At 34.8% G+C, this 18,468-nt stretch overlaps 1 protein-coding gene across 3 annotated transcripts in view; it reads left to right on the forward strand.

Moving 5' to 3' along the window:
• LOC148945731 (potassium channel subfamily K member 15-like) overlaps positions 1-18,468 on the forward strand; it is a 298,031-nt gene that overhangs the window by 93,291 nt on the left and 186,272 nt on the right. The gene's annotated exons all lie outside the window — the stretch shown is intronic.

The raw sequence follows: 18,468 nt of genomic DNA on the forward strand, positions 1-18,468 counted from the left end.
TTCAATCACATCAGTCAATTCAATCAATCTCGGAGAAGGATGAAGGATCTGTGTTCTTTCTCCCCTGAATTTTAAAGATGAAACTAAAACACGTAGGGTAATTTAATGGCTTTTAGTTCCTACGTTAACTTTTTTTGGTTAGGAGGGAACTTTCCCTGCTAATATTGTTCAACCTCCCCCCACTCCTGCTTGCAGTTGACATCTGGGTACAATCACTTCGTCAGACTTGAACTAAGAAAATGATGGCTTAGTCTGTCAAATCAAAATACTCAAATATTTACATGCTTCTTAAACATTACATCTCAAATTATGTTGTACCTACAAAATAAATAAATCTAAACGTACTGGATTTAAATTATGAAATTTAGTGACAAACACCCTACCATGTAATTCAAATAAAAAACTTCCTCTTCGATTTTTTTTCATTTTTACTACCTAAATTGGCATGTTGCGCGGCTAAATAAGATTGTGGTATATACACTTTAACTTGAGCAAAAAAAAAAAAAAAAAAAAAAAAAAAAAAAAAAAAAAAAAAATTGTCAAGTGGACTAGAAGATGTATATGCTTCTGAGAAACTAGATAAACGTTTCAGTCACTTAATTTGATGTAAAATTTAGGAAATATGTCCGAATTAATGATAGCTACACACGGAGCCATGACTGCCTTATTGTTTGGTTCCATTCATGTTGGGTTCCTTTTTTTCATTAATACTGGAGTGCTACTACTAATGCTACTAACAACTCACCGCAGCACCAAGCCGCATAGGCTAGCACAGTGACGCACTCTCCTCCTCGATCATAATCTATTCAAAGCCTTCCTCTTTACACCCTCCCAGGAAGTTCCCATTTTCTTTAGATCTTTCTTTATGACGTCCTCCCATCCCAGACGAGGACGACCTGCTTTCCGGTCAGCCCTAGACGGTTGGCCGAAAAGGTCAATCTTCTGCAATCTGTCTTAGTTCACCCACACAACCTGCCCTAGCCATTTCAACCTTTCTTTTATTATAGCCCAAGAAAGCGGAATTGAACCACATTTTTTGTAGAGCCTACTGTTTTAACAGGGTTAGTCAGCAGGGTACCCAGAGCAGTCCGTAGGCGATTTCTCTGGAAAGAGAAATTGCCAAGGCCCATGCTTCTGAGCCATATTTGACCACTGTCACCACTGTAGCTTCCAATATTCTAATATTGGTTTGCAGGCTTATCTTCCTGTTCTTCCAAACATTTTTTAACTTTGAAAAAAACACATTGAGCCGTGTCTATTCTACTTTTAACATCTTCACTGCTCCCCTCGTTTTTACTAATTTTTATACCGAGGTAAGTGAAGCTGCCCACCTATTCAATCTTTTTGTTACCCAACGTCACCTTTTCATCTTCATTTATTCCTAGCTTTAGCGACTTAGTCTGCATAACATTTATTTTCAAACCTATTCTAGTACCCTGAAGTCGCAAAACTTCTAAAAATTTATTCATTTTGCTCAAACTTTTATCTAGGATGCTTAAATCATCAGCATAATCTAAGTCCAGGAGAGTTTTTCCTCCCCATTTGCTTCCGTGGTCTCCCATTGCCTTTCCTTTGCTCCTTAAGACAAATTCCACCACATGATTCATCTATACAGGGATAGAACAAAACCCTGTTTAATTCCTGATTTAATACAAAACCAGCTGCTAACCTCATTTCCTACCGTAACCGCAGCAGTGTTATTCTCGTACATAGCAGTAATCACTTTAATGTCTTTGTCTTGGATAGTTCTGGATTAATTTTTGTATTTGATTTTTCCATGGTGGTTTTTTGAACTTGATTTCTTCCCCCTTTTTTTTTTTTTTTTTTTTTTTTTTTTTTATTTGCTTTCTCCATTTTTTCCATAAGTTTTAAATTCCACCAATCCATGATAATGACGTATAAGCAAAGAGCAACCTGTGCCGATAGTAACTAAAGGTGTGAAAAATTACTCTTGGAAACTGTATATAAATAAAAAAAATATCCCTTCAAATTTTATTCTAAACATCAAAAGTAATTAGCATAAATGAATTCACCTAATTGTAGAAAAACACCGTATAAGCGTGCATAGCAAAATTGAGGATGTTCAAGAACAGAATCTTTGACCCTCTAACTATGATAATACGAAATTTTATATTTTTATCGTTATGGGTACGTATATTTATGTTCATTCTTCATCTTTTTCCAAACCATTGCTAATTGAATCGAACCACTGACGGTAAAATTTAAGAGACGGCGCCACTCAAAAGAAAATCATAAATTCTAGTGCCTTTTCTAGGAGTCAAAAGTGCCCGGAGAGTAACTGGGAAATTCAAAGCTCTAGTTCCCTTTTAAGCATCAAAAGTGATTCGTTGGCAACTAGCCCCACGCCCTCTTTTCCACAAAAGCATTCGATCGAAATTTTGATGTACCCATTTTGTTCAAAATTGTCCAAAGATCATATAGCAATACCTCCGGGGTTGACACAACCCACAGAGCCTGGGGTAAAGGGTTTTAAGTAATGCCAAGAGACATACAATGTTTCTGTTGAAATTGAAGGTTCTGGTGCTATTTTTAAGAATCAAAAGTGATTAGAGGCCCAATGCCCATCGTTTCCCAAAATATATCCAATCAACATTTTTAGAGAGCCCTTTTGTTCAGCATATTTGAAATGTCCAGGAATTATGTCTTTGGGGATGTCAGCCCCCCTCCACAACCCTGAGGGCAAGAGCTATAAGTTAGGCAATTCGTCCATTGTTTACATACAATATATGCTACTGAGGAAGATGGGCATTTTTGACCTTTACTTTCCAAAAAGACGAAGGGCTTTCACGTGAGCCTTTCAGAGAATGTTGAGGGGAGTGTTGAACTAAAAAAAAAGACGTTATGTACATATGGGTTGGGAAAAGGGCTCAACTCAGGTATGACTGAGTCTATCAATTTGGAATTTTCGGGGAGATGATCAATCTCCCTGAAAATTCCATGGTAGGGGAGATGATTAATCGACCAAAAAAGCAATATTTGCACACTACTATTTCCACAAACACCACTACTACTACTAAAACTACTGCTTCTGTAGCAAGTACTACAAAAGCTGAGGATATTGAAATAAGAATCTGAGGAAATTTTGAGAGGAAAGTTGAACTAAATCAAAATATACTATGTACATCAGATTGCCAAAAGGGCGTATCAGCATTAGTTTTGGAACGCTTTACCATGTCAAGATAAAACTTCTCGGGCATCCCGAAGGAATTGTTCAACTGACCAAAAATCAACATGTTCATGCTACTACTGCTATTTATACTGCTGCTACTACTGTTACTACTGCTACTAATGCAACACCATTACTCATACTGTTGCTTCTAGTACTACTACTACTACTTCTATACTGCTAGCACTATTAAGGCTAAGCATATGAAGGTTAAAATTCGACAGAATATTGAGGAAAATTTTAAAATAAGCCAAAACACACCACATGCATGCGTATTGTCAAAAGGGTGAATCTCACAAATGGATTTGGTAATTAAGTTCGAACTTTCAGAAAATGCTTGACAAAAAAGGGCAATATTTGCATGCTACTACTAATACTACTACCACTGCTATTGTAATTACTACTACGGCTACTTAACTACTCCAGCTACTACTTTGATTGTGACTACCTGTACCAAGGCTAGGAGTACCAAGATGAAAAGGGCGTCAAAAGGGGTCAAAAGGGCGAATCAGCAATGTTTTTGGGACGGCGTACAGTATCAAGATGAAACTTCCAGGTTATCATGATAGGGATGTTCAACTAACGAAAAGGTAACAAGTACATGCCAATACTAATACAACTGTTACCACTACTACTAATACAACACTATTACTGCTCCTACTACTACCACTACTACTATTAGAAATAAAGTAAAATAATCTTCCAAACGTAAAACTACCACAAATCACCATCAATAAATAAATTAACCCAAAACGAACAAAAACTCCAGTAAATAACAGAGTCAAACTCAAAACATACAGAATTTAACTATAGTATTGTTGACAGCCCCCATGCATTCTGAAGACCAGAACACAATTTAGACATCTTTTTTTTTAAGCGTTACTGATTTTTGATTTATTTAAGTAAAAAAAAGTGAAAACATTTAAAATGTATTCTGTTTTCAGTATAGTAAAAATTATACTCTGGTCTTCAGAAGGCATGGGGGGTGTTAGCCCTTACCATGTTGATTTTTGCTCTTTTTCAGTTTAACTCGGTTATTTATTGTAATTTCTGTTTGTTTGGGGTCTCATTTATTTATAGATGGTGATTTGTGATCGTTTTAAGCTTGGAAGATGGTTTCACTTTATTTCTGCTCATTTTTGGTTTGATGGAGGTCTTTACTTTCCTTTGGAAAACTTATTTTTGGAAAAAAGTTTTTTAAATTATTAAAGGATTGTATTCCTTACTTCCCTCTATATTCCCCAAAACTTTTTTCACCAGGATTATTAGAATTGAACCAGTATTATTAGGATTAACCAGGATTATTAGAATTGAACCCTAGAATATTAGAAGAGATCCGCTGTCCCATCGCGACAAAATATGATTAAAGATTTAAAATAAAAAATGTTATCCCTCTGAGATTCAATTAAAACTGCAGAAACTTTGTCGCTAGAGAAACCTGTATCCCTTCAACATCTCCCCTCACCTTCTATGCAAAAACATGGCTTTATTTTCAAAGCTTAAGGAATGAATTAGTTTTAGACGATTTCTTTGAAACACCATTGGTGTACAACAAAATGGGAATTTCCAACTGGCTGCATATATTGTAACGCAATACTCAATCCCTCCTTTTTTTTTGGAAAAAAATCATGTTTTATAGTGCATCTAAGGCCTATCGTTTGGCAGAAATACGTAAGTTAGCTAGAAGTAGTGAAAAACCTGAAATTCTTCAAATAAAACTATCTGTCAAATATATAGCTATAATAGAAATCAACTACTCTCTCTCTCCATATCTCTCTTCTCTTCGCCCCTCTTTCCCATGAAGAAGAAACGTTTTCATATCAGTCGATCAGCTTGAATACTGAAGGGGAATTCCCATGATTGGTCGGAAGGACCCGTTTATAGAAATTGGAAGAAAAGTGGCTAGTTTGCAACTAGTTTGCTAGTGGCTAAAAGTTTGCACAATATCTTCGAGAGACAATTCAGATAGACACAGTGGAACCTTAGATAAAATGGGAGCAGTTATATTTATTTAAGGGGAGGCATTTGATATTTTCCAAGATCAGTGGGGGGTGGCCACTTTGTTATTTTTTCAATTATTTTATTGAAAATGAAAATACCCTCCTAAAGACATTTTCAGAATCTAAAGAGGCACAAATCTAGGGAGGGGCAAGAGCTACAGAATAACTTACCGCCGACCAAATTTAGTTCTCACATTTAAACATTTTCTTCTTAGCTTCTATAAGTTTTATATTATTTACTTATCTTTACTTCCCCGAAGAAATTAAATGGTGTAAGTATTGGCCTAGATATATCTTACAGTGTGAGTTGCTGAATAGCTTACAGCCAACCAACTTTAATTCTCACGTATAAACATTTTCTTCTTAGCTTCTATAAGTTTTACATAATTTACTTATCTTTACTTCAATGAAGAAATTAAATGCTGTAAATAGGGCCGTTTTTTCACTCATCAATGTGCTAATATCTTACATCTTTTGTCAGATAACGCTTAAAAGTTAAATCTTTGAACTAAGATCTTACATCTTTTGTCGATTTTATGCAAACGTCTTTCATCATTCTGCTCTGATCAGTGGTCTGAGAACAATGATGAGTAGATCATCAAAGTTCTCTAATAATTTTCCTATATGGCAGAACAGTAGCGGTCTTCACACTTTTTGCTAACATCAGTGAACTGTAATATCTTAGAACAAAGACGAGTTAAAAAACGATAATCTTTGCAGAAAGATGCAGGGTCTTAGATGTAAGATCTTAGTGCTAAGAAACGGGCCTAATATTGGCCTAGATATATCTTACAGTGTGCGTTGCTGAGTCTATTGCTGAATGAGAGATTTATGGAACTCTGTTTTAGTTTTACAGGTTATATATCAATAGACGTAGTCATTTATCATTGGGGCAAATGGCAACAAGCCAAAAAACGAAAATATTGTCGAAATTTAAGCTGACCATAAATGCAACGTTGCCCTTTTGCTGTAACACAAAAAAATGTACTCTAGAGACTGCATAGACAATTACCATTCAGTAATTCTCTAACCCTTTACTACTTTACTTGGAAACAACTCCAAAGCTGTAAGAATTATAGACTTATTCTGCAATCCAATTTGGAGACAGCTCTAAGAAATAAGAGCTTTCCAAGCTCATCAAAACAAGATAATGGCATGGGAACAGAAATATTACAGTGACAAAAATAAATTCTTCAAGTTTCTCTTCAAGTTTAAATGTTGCAAAATACATTTCATGTAGCCTTTGATTAAAATAAGCAAGCATAATTACAAATGAATCATTTCCTTTTTCATTTCCTTATTTATCGTTTCCTTATTTATCATTCTAGGTCTTTCGTCATTGATAGAAATTGTCTATCCGACTTGAGTAAATCTTAATATAAAAACAAATGTTAAGCGAAGTTAAACACCTTTTGTAAGTTTATGCAAAGGAAGATGTTGAATATTTAGAACGTATATAGAACGTAGCCTATATTTATAAACAGTGCGAGCCATGTTTGGAGGTCCAATACTTACTTGCGTTTAAAAATTACCAATACTCCAGCATAGCAGATTTTGATATTTTTCAGAGTATTGATGACCAGAGTAGTAAGTAATGGATTAACATAATTTTTTTAGCAGTGTAGATCCACACAACAGTGTAACTGTTCTGTGGACCTACGGGTATTTATTTTTGTTTATGATTCTTGGGTTTTGTCAAAACACTATTACATTTAACTAAAGGATTTACAATTTTATAGTTTTCTCCAAAGGTTTAAAAGTTAAGATAATTAACTTTAGTCATTCTCTTCTGATAAATGCATTTCAGGATTAACTTTGATGGACTTGATTCGCATAAGACCATAATTGAAAAAAGTAAGACCCACAGTGCGCCAATTCACTACCTTGCAACTACTTACCCAGAATTACCCTAACTTATCCAGAAAATACCATAGAAATATTTAATGATGTCAATTTTGTTACTTTTTCTACTTTCTATTCAAAATAAAAGTAAGTGTTTTCTAGTTGGCCATTATTTCTTGAATAATTTGAAGGGTTGGTTTTCTTTTTTTCCTTTTTTTTAACGCAAGCCGTTGTCAGGGGTCCTTCGAAACAACTTCTGTTTTGTTTAGTTCTTTTCATTAACTCGTACATTTTTTTTCGTGCTTTTCGTCTTTTTCTTCTTTTTTCGTTCCTCAAGATTGTCAAGACCTGAATACAACGCATTATGATTAAAATTCAATTCAGAAGAAAAGTACCCACAAACTTCATTCTGACACAAAAGTTATAAACGATGAAACAAATCTTAGCCCTTTAAATAATAAGATGACCTTTTTTTTTTTTTTTTTTTTTTTTTTTTTTTTTTTTTTTTTTTTTTTTTTTGTACATATTACAGTTGATTACGCTTATAAGCTAATGCAATAGCCTTAAAGGCAAGTTCTATTCCGGCAAATGTGGTTCAATACCGCTTTCTAGGGCTATAACGAAAGAAAGGTTGAGGTGGCTAGGACACATTGTGTGGATGAAGAATGACAGATTGCCGAAGATTGTCCTTTTCGGCCAACCGTCTAGGGCTAAACAGAAAGCAGGTCGTCCTCGTCTGGCTGGGAGGACGTTATAAAGAAAGATTTAAAGGAGATAGGAACTTCCTGGGAGGGTGTAAGAAGGGAGGCTTTGAATAGATTGGGATGGAGGAGGAGCGTGCGTAGCTGTATTGGCCTAAGGCGGCTTGGTACTGCGGCGAGTTGTTAGTAGTAGTAGTAGTAGTAATTCGTATCGTAGTACATTCAATATTCAAATCTTAAAATGAGAATAAAATCAATGTTTTTAGACAGATTGCATGCTAAATGAGTGTGGGAGCATCCAAGTGAGATGTGCGAGATTTCTTCTCGAACTTTTCCGGAATTTGTGTTTTACTATTCTTTTGAAAATTTTTCTACTTTATATTTTTTACATATATTTAATTTGATATTACGAATTTTGCGAAGTGATTGATTCGTAAATTTAAAGAAAAAATATTAGTCTTCTCATTTATTAATTTCATGATAGTTACATGATGATTGCATCAATAATTATATGGATTGTATTATTATTACAATAAAACTTAATAATATTCATACTTATTTCGATTAAAATATCAAGTTACGATTTTACATATAACTGCAATAATTTAATAACCCGATAAATATAATATAACAAAACAAGATAAATAGAAAAATCAACATATCTAAACATGTAAGGGTTATAGAGAGGTTTAAATGTATAAAGAAAATGTATAAATACTTTCTGGTCTGACGATGAAGGAGAGCTGAGGAAGATTCAAACACAGGCACTCACAAAACGTTCTATTTTGGAAGGTGAGACTTTGATGGTGCAGTAATGATGCCAAAGAAAAATAACATACAGGTATTTATTTCAAGGCCGTAGCCCGGGGGGGGGGGTACCCGGTTTGAAACCCCCCCCCCCCCGAAAGTTTTGACCGAGTCGAAAATAAGTCGAAAATTAGTAAAACCTAGGTAAAAATCAGTAAAATTAGTCGAAAACTGAGTCAAAAATTAGTACCCCCCCCCCAAAAAAAAAATTCAAAAATTAGTAACCCCCCCCCCCCGAAAAAAAATCCTGGATCCGCCCTTGATTTATTTGGAAAGTATGAAAATACAAAGAAAAAAATCGTATAAAACCTGAAATTTTGAGGAATTATGTCCCTTGATGCTTCCATTTTAAAGGTAATTCATCATAATTTTTGAAAGAGATGTTAGAATCTGAAGGTCTTAAGGCATAAGAAAAAAAAAATGATATTTGATTAAAACGAGCATTAACAAGAAATTTCCCATCCATTTGTTGGGATACGGAATAAATCATTTCTATATATTCAACTGCAAGCAATAAAATAAAGTAAAAAATGGAATACCAGATGGAATACAAAATTAAGACTCCAAAAGCAAAAATGTATTTATTCTACCCTGAATTGTGAAAATAGTTTCTGAAAATCCTTTTAATTTTACAAATAAATTAAGCTGATCTTTTCATGCTTCTTTACGTTTCCTTAGAATTAATCAAAATGCAGTCACAAAGTCTTTAATCTTGATCTTCTTCAAAATTCCTTTGTTTTCTGCCTCTTATAGACATTTTCAATTTTCCAATATATTGCAGCATATTCCATCAAGAAGTTTATATCCTTTAGAAACATTGGTAGCAAATAAAGACATAAAAATAATTTTTCTGTCTAGAAGATTGTCAGCTGATACAGCGGAAAGACAAACACATTACTTTTCTGAGATTGACTTTAGCAGATGGATTTGACAAACAAATTAACAGTTTAAAGGTCAGAAATGTATCAAACATTGAATATTTATCAAGGGATGTACAGTCTAAAAATTAAGGGTCTGAGCATCTGGTCAGTCCTTGTAAATTATACAATTATCTGTCCAAAACTAAACCTCATTCATTTTTTAAATTTACTATACTTTATTTTTGACTGATTTTTCTTCTTTTTATAGGTTTTTCCCACTCTTGTTTTGCGAAAAACACGTTTAGTAGGCCGTTACTTATTATATCCCTACATATAATATTACTTATTACATCATGACACTGCATTTCTTCCTTTTTTTTACAAATAAATATGGATTGAAAATTTTACAAATACAGATACTCATTCCTGAAAGTCTCAATAATTTTGGATTGATTCTAAATCAATTGTGACAAAAGGTTTAACTTTAGCGCAAAGAGAGGGGTATTGAGAAGGGGCACCCCCTCGCATACGTAATACTTTCTGTTCGTTTCAAGTTTTAATGTTGCTCCTTACATTCAGTAGAATTTTTTTAATTTAAAATGCTAATAGCTTTTCAAATAATCCCAGGAAATTCATCTCCCCCTCCATAAATGTACTGACGATTTTAAATTAATACCCATAGTAATGCTTAAGAAATACCATATAACTTCTTTGGAGAAAATTAGATCCAGATAGTGTGTTTTGATTTGGAATAACATTCCCAAAAAATACCTTGCAGGTTTCACGGAATACACTGAGTTTATCGCAAAAACAACCCCCTCATATGGTATATTGCAAAAACAACCTGTTGAAAATCTGGATAAACACAGTTTATTTACAACCCCCTCAAATTTCCCCGAATCACAACTTGATATCCTATTGCTGAGATACTATACATGTGCTATCTTTACATCCTGGATACACTTAAACTCTTTTGACTTACTTCAATAGTAGTAGTAGTAGTAGTAGTAGTAGTAGTAGTAGTAGTAGTATTAGTAGTAGCGGTAGAAGCGGTAGTAGTATTAGTAGTAGTTTTAATCGTTGTAGTAGTAGTCGTAGCAGTGTCAGCAGTAGTATTAATAGTAGTAGTAGTAGTAGTAGTAGAAGTAGCAGTAGTAGTAGTAGGAGTAATATAGTAGTAGTAGCAGTAGTATTAGCAGTAGTAAAAGTAGAATTAGCAGTAATAGAAGTATTAGTAGTATCACTAGCGGTAGTAATAGTAGTAGTAGTTGTAGTAGCAGTAACAAGTAGTTACATTTGCAGTTACATAGAGTCATAGTCAAATATAGCCCGCGCCGCAGTTCCAAATAGTTGCATTAGCAGTCACAAGTGGTCGCAGTCAAAATTAGTCACTGTCATCGCGTCAAGTTTTCGCAGTCACAGTCACATTTAGTAGCATTCGCAGTCGTCAGTTGCTGTTGATGCAAGTAGTTTTGCATTTAAAGTCGCACGTAGGGCCGATCGCATTCTAAGTAGTCACACTCGTAGTCACAAGTAGTCGAAGTTGAGGTCGCAAGTAGTCTAAGTCAAAATTAGGTGCAGTTGCAAGTATTCGCAGTCACCAGTGGGCCAAAAACACAAGCAGTGAAATTCATAACTAGTCGCAGTAGCAGTAAAAGTAGTAGAAGCATGAGTAGTAGGTGCAGTAAGTAGAAAGGGGGGTGCTACTCCGACGATTACCACGTGGTTTGTACACCAAATATGGGCATAGAGTTCCTAGGGAGATGGAACACCTGTGCCATCAGTCATTAATCAAATTGTTTCCGGGGAAGTTAATTAATGTCTGACAGACGACGTCTAGTTAATTAATGTCTTTGGAGTTCGATCAGAATTGTTTCCGGCGCAAAGTTTAGAACACACGTGACAGATGATGTCATGATTGATTGATTTGACACGAAAAAGGAATTAATTTGTTGTTTTTAAGGGGACTTATTGATTCACGAAAGGGGAATTAACTCCGTTCTTTCTAAAGAGAATTGTTTCCGAGCGAATGTCTATTAATGTCTTTGGAGTTCTACCAAGAGAATTGTTTCCGAGCGAATGTCTATTAATGTCTTTGGAGTTCTACCAAGAGAATTGTTTCCGAGTGAATGTTTTGATCTTAGCGATGAAGTGATTAGTGCGCAAAAAGGTTTCTTAGTAATTTGAAATGTGACAACGCAGAGATGCCAAAAACAAAAGGAACACGCTGAAATTACGATTAGGGGTTATTTGGGCGAAACCGTTTTAGACATTTTAGGGAATTATTTCGGCGAGAACAGTTAGAGACATTTTAAAAGATGATTTTAGAAAAGGTTTTAGAAGAGAATTTGAGGGTGGTGGTTATAATACACAAGTTCCATTTGAACAGTGTCGTGAGGTCCTCTACCCCAACCCAAAGGCCCTCCCCCGGTCCCCAAAGGTCCACCGGGCTCCCAAAGGACCACTCGGCCCTCAAGGGCCCCCCAGACCCCAAAAGGCCCTTTCTGGGCCCCCAAAGGCCCTCCACCGGTCTCCAAAGGTCCCCCGGGCTCCCAAAGGACCACCCGGCCCTCAAGGGCCCCCAGACCCCCAAAGGCCCACCCCGGGCCCCCAAAGAGTCCCCTCCCCATTTTGTTAATACTTTTTTGTGCACTTTGTTATATCTTTTCAGAACAAGTTCCTTTCTTAATGTCATTCCTAAACCCATTTTTACAAGTTGAAGTACTTATCTTTTTCACCCAAAACTGTACTTTATAGCTTTTTGGATACCCCAACATCAAGTAATAGTTTTCAAAACACATTTCAGAGCAACTTCATTTCTTAATGTCCCTCCTAAACCCATTTTATAAGTTGAAGTACTTATCTTTTTCACCCAAAACTATACTTTACAGCTTTTAGGATACCTCAACACCAAGCAATACTTTTCAAAGACCTTTTCAGTGCAAGTTACTTTCTTAATGTTCCTCCTAAACCCATTTTATAAGTTGAAGTACTCATCTTTTTCACCCAGAACTATAATTTACAGCTTTTAGGATACCTCAACACCAAGAAATACTTTTCAAAGACCATTTCAGAGCAAGTTACTTTCTTAATGTCCCTCCTAAGCCCATTTTACAAGTTGAAGTACTTATGTTTTTCACCCAAAACTAAACTTTACAGCTTTTAGGATACCTCAACACCAATAAATACTTTTCAAAGACCATTTCAGAGCAAGTTACTTGCTTAATGTCCCTCCTAAACCCATTTTACAAGTTGAAGTACTTATCCTTTTCACTCAAAACTATACTTTGCAGCTTTTAGGATACCTCAACACCAAGAAATACTTTCCAAATACCATTTCAGAGCAAGTCATTTTCTTAATATCCCTCCTAAACCCATTTTACAAATTGAAGTACTTATTTTTTTCATCCAATTGTAGACTTTACAGCTTTTAGTATGCCTCATCACCAGACACTACTTTTCAAAAACTATAGCAGAGCAAGTTACTTTCTCAATGTCACTCCTAAACCCAAGTTGAAGTACTTATCTTTTTAAAACAAAACTATACTTTAAAGCTTTTATGATAACTCGACACCAAGAAATACTTTTCAAAGACCATTTCAGAGCAAGCTACTTTCTTAGTGTCCCTTCCTAAACCGATTTTACAAGTTGAAGTACTTATCTTTTTCACCAAAAACTATACTTTACAGCTTTTAGGATACCTCAACACCAAGAAATACTTTTCAAAGACCATTTCAGATCAAGTTCCTTTCTTAATGTCCCTCCTAAACCCATTTTACAAGTTGAAGTACTTATCTTTTTCACCCACAACTATACTTTACAGCTTTTAGGATACCTCAACACCAAGAAATACTTTTCAATGACCATTTCAGAGCAAGTTACTTTCTTAATGTCCCTCCCAAACCCATTTTACTAGTTGAAGTACTTATCTTTTTCACCCACAACTATACTTTACAGCTTTTAGGATACCTCAACACCAAGAAATACTTTTCAAAGACCATTTCAGAGCAAGTTACTTTCTTAATGTCCCTCCTAAACCCATTTTACAAGTTGAAGTACTTATCTTTTTCACCCTAAAATATACTTTACATATTTTTTGATAACTCAAAACCAATAAATACATTTCAAAGACAATGTCATATAACTATACTTTATTAAATTCACTCCTAAAACCATTTTCAATGATGAATTACTTTTATCTTTAATACACTAATACACTTTACATCTTTTATGATACCTAAAAACCAAGAAATAATATACAAAGTCCATATAAGAGCTAGATACTTTCTTTTTGTCAATTATAAAAACAATATCACAGAATTAGAACTTAAATTATTAACAAACCAAATTGCTATCAAGAGTTTAGTATAAATCAACACAAATAAATGCTTTTCAAAGACAATTTCAGAGCAATTTAATTTCTTAATGTCACTCCTAAACCCATTTTACAGGTTGAAGTACTTATACTTTTCAACCAAAACTATACTTTACAGCTTTTAGGATACATCAACACCAAGAAATACTTTCCAAAGACCATTTCAGAGCAAGTCACTTACTTACTGTCCCTGCTAAACCCATATTACAGGTTGAAGTACTTATCTTTTTCATCCACAACTAAACTTTACAGCTTTTAGGATACTTCAATACCATGAAATACTTTTCAAAGATCATTTCAGAACAAGTTCTGTTCTTAATGTTCCTTCTAAACCCATTTTCCTAGTTGAAGTGCTTCACTTTTTCACCAAAAAATATAGTATACAGCTTTTAGGATACCTCAACCCCGAGAAATACTTTTCAAAGACCATTTCAGAGCAAGTTACTTTCTTAATGTCCCTCCTAAACCCATTTTACAAGTTGAAGTACTTATCTTTTTTACCCAAAACTATACTGTTCTGCTTTTAGGATGCCTCAAAACCAAGAAATACTTTTCAAAGATCATTTTAGAGCAAGTTACTTTCTTAATGTCCCTCCTAAACCCATGTTGAAATACTTATCTTTTTCACCCAAAACTATACTTTACAGCTTTTATGACACCTTACCACCAAGAAGTACTTTTCAAAGACAATTTCAGAGCAAGTTACTTTCTTAATGTCTCTCCTAAACCAATTTTACAAGTTGAAGTACTTATCTTTTTCACCCGAAACTATACTTTACAGCTTTTAGGATACCTCAACACCAAGAAATACTTTCCGAATACCATTTCAGAGCAAGTTACTTTCTTAATGTCCATCCTAAACCCATGTTGAAGTACTTATCTTTTTCACCCAAAACTATACTTTACAGCTTAAAAGATACCTCAACACCAAGAAATACTTTTCAAAGACCATTTCAGAGCAAGTTACTTGCTTAATGTCCCTCCTAAACCCATTTTACAAGTTGAAGTACTTATCTTTTTCACCCAAAACTATACTTTATAGCTTTTAGGATACCTCAACACCAAGAAATACTTTTCAAAGACTATTTCAGAGCAAGTTATATTATTAATTCCCCTCAAGAATCCATTTTATATGTTGAAGTACATATCCTTTTCACCCACAACTACACTTTACAAATTTTGAATACCTCAACACCAGGAAATAATTTTCAAAGATATTATCAGAGAACTTTCCTATATAAATATCCCTCCTACACCATTTTTACAAGTATACTGAATAATCTTTTTAACCAAAAACTATCCATTACAGATTTTAGGATACCTCAACACCAAGAAATACTTTTCAAAGACCATTTCAGAGCAAGTTACTTTCTTAATGTCCTTCCTAAACCCATTTTACAAGTCGAAGTACTTATCTTTTCACTCAAAACTTTACTATACTGCTTTTAGGATACCTCAACACCAAGAAATACTTTTCATAGACCTTTTCAGTGCAAATTACTTTCTTAATGTCCCTCCTAAACCCATTTTATTAGTTGAAGTACTTGTCTATTTCACCCACAACTATACTTTACAGCTTTTAGGATACCTCAACACCAAGAAATACTTTTAAAAGACCAGTTCAGAGAAAGTTACTTATTTTTGATCCCTGATAACCCCATTTTCAAACTTGAAGTACTTATCCTTTTCACCCAAAACTATACTTTACAGCTTTTAGGATACCTCAGCACCAAGAAATACTTTTCAACGACCATTTCAGAGCAAGTCACTCTCTTAATGTCCCTCCTATCCCCATTTTCCAACTAGAAATACTTATCTTTTTCAACCGAAACTATACTTCAAAGCTTTTAGGATACCTCAACACCAAGAAATACTTTTCAAAGACCATTTCAGAGCAGGTTACTTTCTTAATGTCCCTCCTAAACCCATTTTACAAGTTGAAGTATCACCCAAAACTATACTTTATCTTTACTTATCTTTTCACCCAAAATTATACTTTACAGCTTTTAGGATACCTCAACACCAAGAAATACTTTTCAAATACCATTTCAGAGCAAGTACTTTCTTAATGTCCCCTCCTAAACCCATTTTACAAGTTAAAGTACTTATCTTTTTCACCCAAAACTATACTTTACAGGTTTTAGAATACCTCAACACCAATGAAATACTTTCTAAAGACCATATCAGATAAAGGTACTTTCTTAATGTCCCTCCTAAGACCAGTTTCAAACTTGAATTACTTATATTTTTCAACAACAAATATAATTTACAGCTTTTAGGATACCTCAACACCAAGAAATACTTTTCAAAGACCATTTCAGAGCAAGTCACTTTCTTAATGTCCCTCCTAACCCCATTTTACAAGTTGAAGTACTTATCTTTTTCACCAAAAACTACACGTTACAGCTTTTAGGATACCTCAACACCAAGAAACACTTTTCAGAGACCATTTCAGAGCAAGTTACTTTCTTAATATCCCTCCTAAACCCATTTTACAACTTGAAGTACTTATCTTTTTCACCAAAAATTATACGTTAAAGCTTTTAGTATACCTCAACAACAAGAAATACTTTTCAAATACCATTTCAGAGCAAGTTACTTTCTTAATGTCCCTCCTAAACCCATTTTCCAAGTTGAAGTACTTATCTTTTTCATTCTCAACTATACATTACATCTTTTAAGACACTTTAACACCAAGAAATACTATCTAAAGACAATTTCAGATCAAGGTACGTTCTTAATTTCCCTCCTAAGATAAAATTCATACTTTAATTACATATCTTTTTCACCCAAAACTATACTTTACAGCTTTTAGGATACCTCAACACCAAGAAATACTTTCCAAAGACCATTTCAGAGCAAGTTACTTTCTTAATGTCCCTCCTAAACCCATGTGGAAGTACTTATCCTTTTCACCCAAAAATCTACATTACAGATTTTTGGAAACCTCAACACAAAGCAATTCTTTTCAAAGACCTCTTCAGAACACGTTATTTTCTTGATGTCTCTCCTAAACCCATGTTGAAGTACTTGTATTTTTCTCACCAAACTATACTTTACAGCTTTGAGGATACCTCATCAACAAGAAATACTTTTCAAAGACCAATTCAGAGCAAGTTACTTTCTTAATATCCTTCCTAAACCCATTCTACACGTTGAAGTACTTATCCTTTTCACCCAAAACAATACTTTATATCTTTTAGGATACTTCAACACCAAGCAATACTTTTCAAAGACCTTTTCAGAGCAAGTTACTTTCTTAGTGTCCCTCCTAAACCCATTTTACAGGTTGAATTACTTATCTTTTTCACTCAAACCTATACTTTACAGCTGTTAGGATACCTCAACACCAAGAAATACTTTTCAAAGACCATTTCAGAGCAAGTTACTTTCTTAATATCCCTCCTAAACCCATTTTACAAGTTGAAGTACTTATCTTTTTCACCCAAAACTATACTTTATAGCTTTTAGGATACCTCAACACCAAGAAATACTTTTCAAAAGACATTTCAGAGCAACTTCATTTCTTAATTTCCTCCTAAATCCATTTTACAAGTACTTATCTTTTTCACCCAAAACTATACTTTACAGCTTTTAGGATACCTCAACACCAAGAAATACTTTTCAAAGACCATTTCAGAGCAAGTTACTTTCTTAATGTCCCTCCTAAACCCATTTTACAAGTTGAAGTACTTATATTTTTCACCCAAAACTATACTTTACAGCTTTTAGGATACCTCAACACCAAGAAATACTTTTCGTTTTGGTTTTGGTTGATAGTTTTGGGTGAAAAAGATTAAGTACTTCAACTTGTAAAATGGGTTTAGGAGGGACATTAAGAAAGTAACTTGCTCTGAAATGGTTTTTGAAAAGTATTTCTTGGTGTTGAGGTATCCTAAAAGCTGTAAAGTATAGTTTTGGATGAAAAAGATAAGTGCTTCAACTTGTGAAATAGGTTTAGGAGGGACATTAAGAAAGTAACTTGCACTGAAAAGGTCTTTGAAAAGTATTTCTTGGTGTTGAGGTATCCTAAAAGCTGTAAAGTATAGTTTTGGGTGAAAAACATAAGTACTTCAACTTGTAAAATGGGTTTAGGAGGGACATTAGGAAATGAAGTTGCTCTGAAATGTCTTTTGAAAACAATTACTTGATGTTGGTGTATCCAAAAAGCTATAAATTATAGTTTTGGGTGAAAAAGATAAGTACTTCAACTTGTAAAAATGGGTTTAGGAATGACATTAAGAAAGGAACTTGTTCTGAAAAGATATAATAAAGTGCATAAAAAAGTATTAACAAAATGGGGAGGGGGCTCTTTGGGGGGCCGGGGAGGGCCTTTGGGGGTCTGGGGGCTCTTGAGGGCCGGGTGGTCCTTTGGGAGGCCGGGGGACCTTTGGGGACCGGAGGAGGGCCTTTGGGGGCTCGGGGAGGGCCTTTGGGGGTCTGGGGGGCCCTTGAGGGCCGGATGGTCCTTTGGGAGCCCGGTGGACCTTTGGGGACCGGGCCCCGGTCCCCACCGGGGGAAGGTCTTTGGGTTGGGGTAGAGGACCTCACGACACTGTTCAAATGGAACTTGTATATTATAGCGACCACCCTCAAATTCTCTTCTAAAACCTTTTCTAAAATCATCTTTTAAAATGTCTCTAACTGTTCTCGCCGAAATAATTCCCTAAAATGTCTAAAATGGTTTCGCCCAAAT

The sequence above is a fragment of the Artemia sp. Qi Xiang Cuo genome, chromosome 12, assembly GCF_049724085.1.
Source record: "Artemia sp. Qi Xiang Cuo chromosome 12, ASM4972408v1, whole genome shotgun sequence".
In the NCBI taxonomy this organism is placed as follows: domain Eukaryota; kingdom Metazoa; phylum Arthropoda; class Branchiopoda; order Anostraca; family Artemiidae; genus Artemia; species Artemia sp. Qi Xiang Cuo.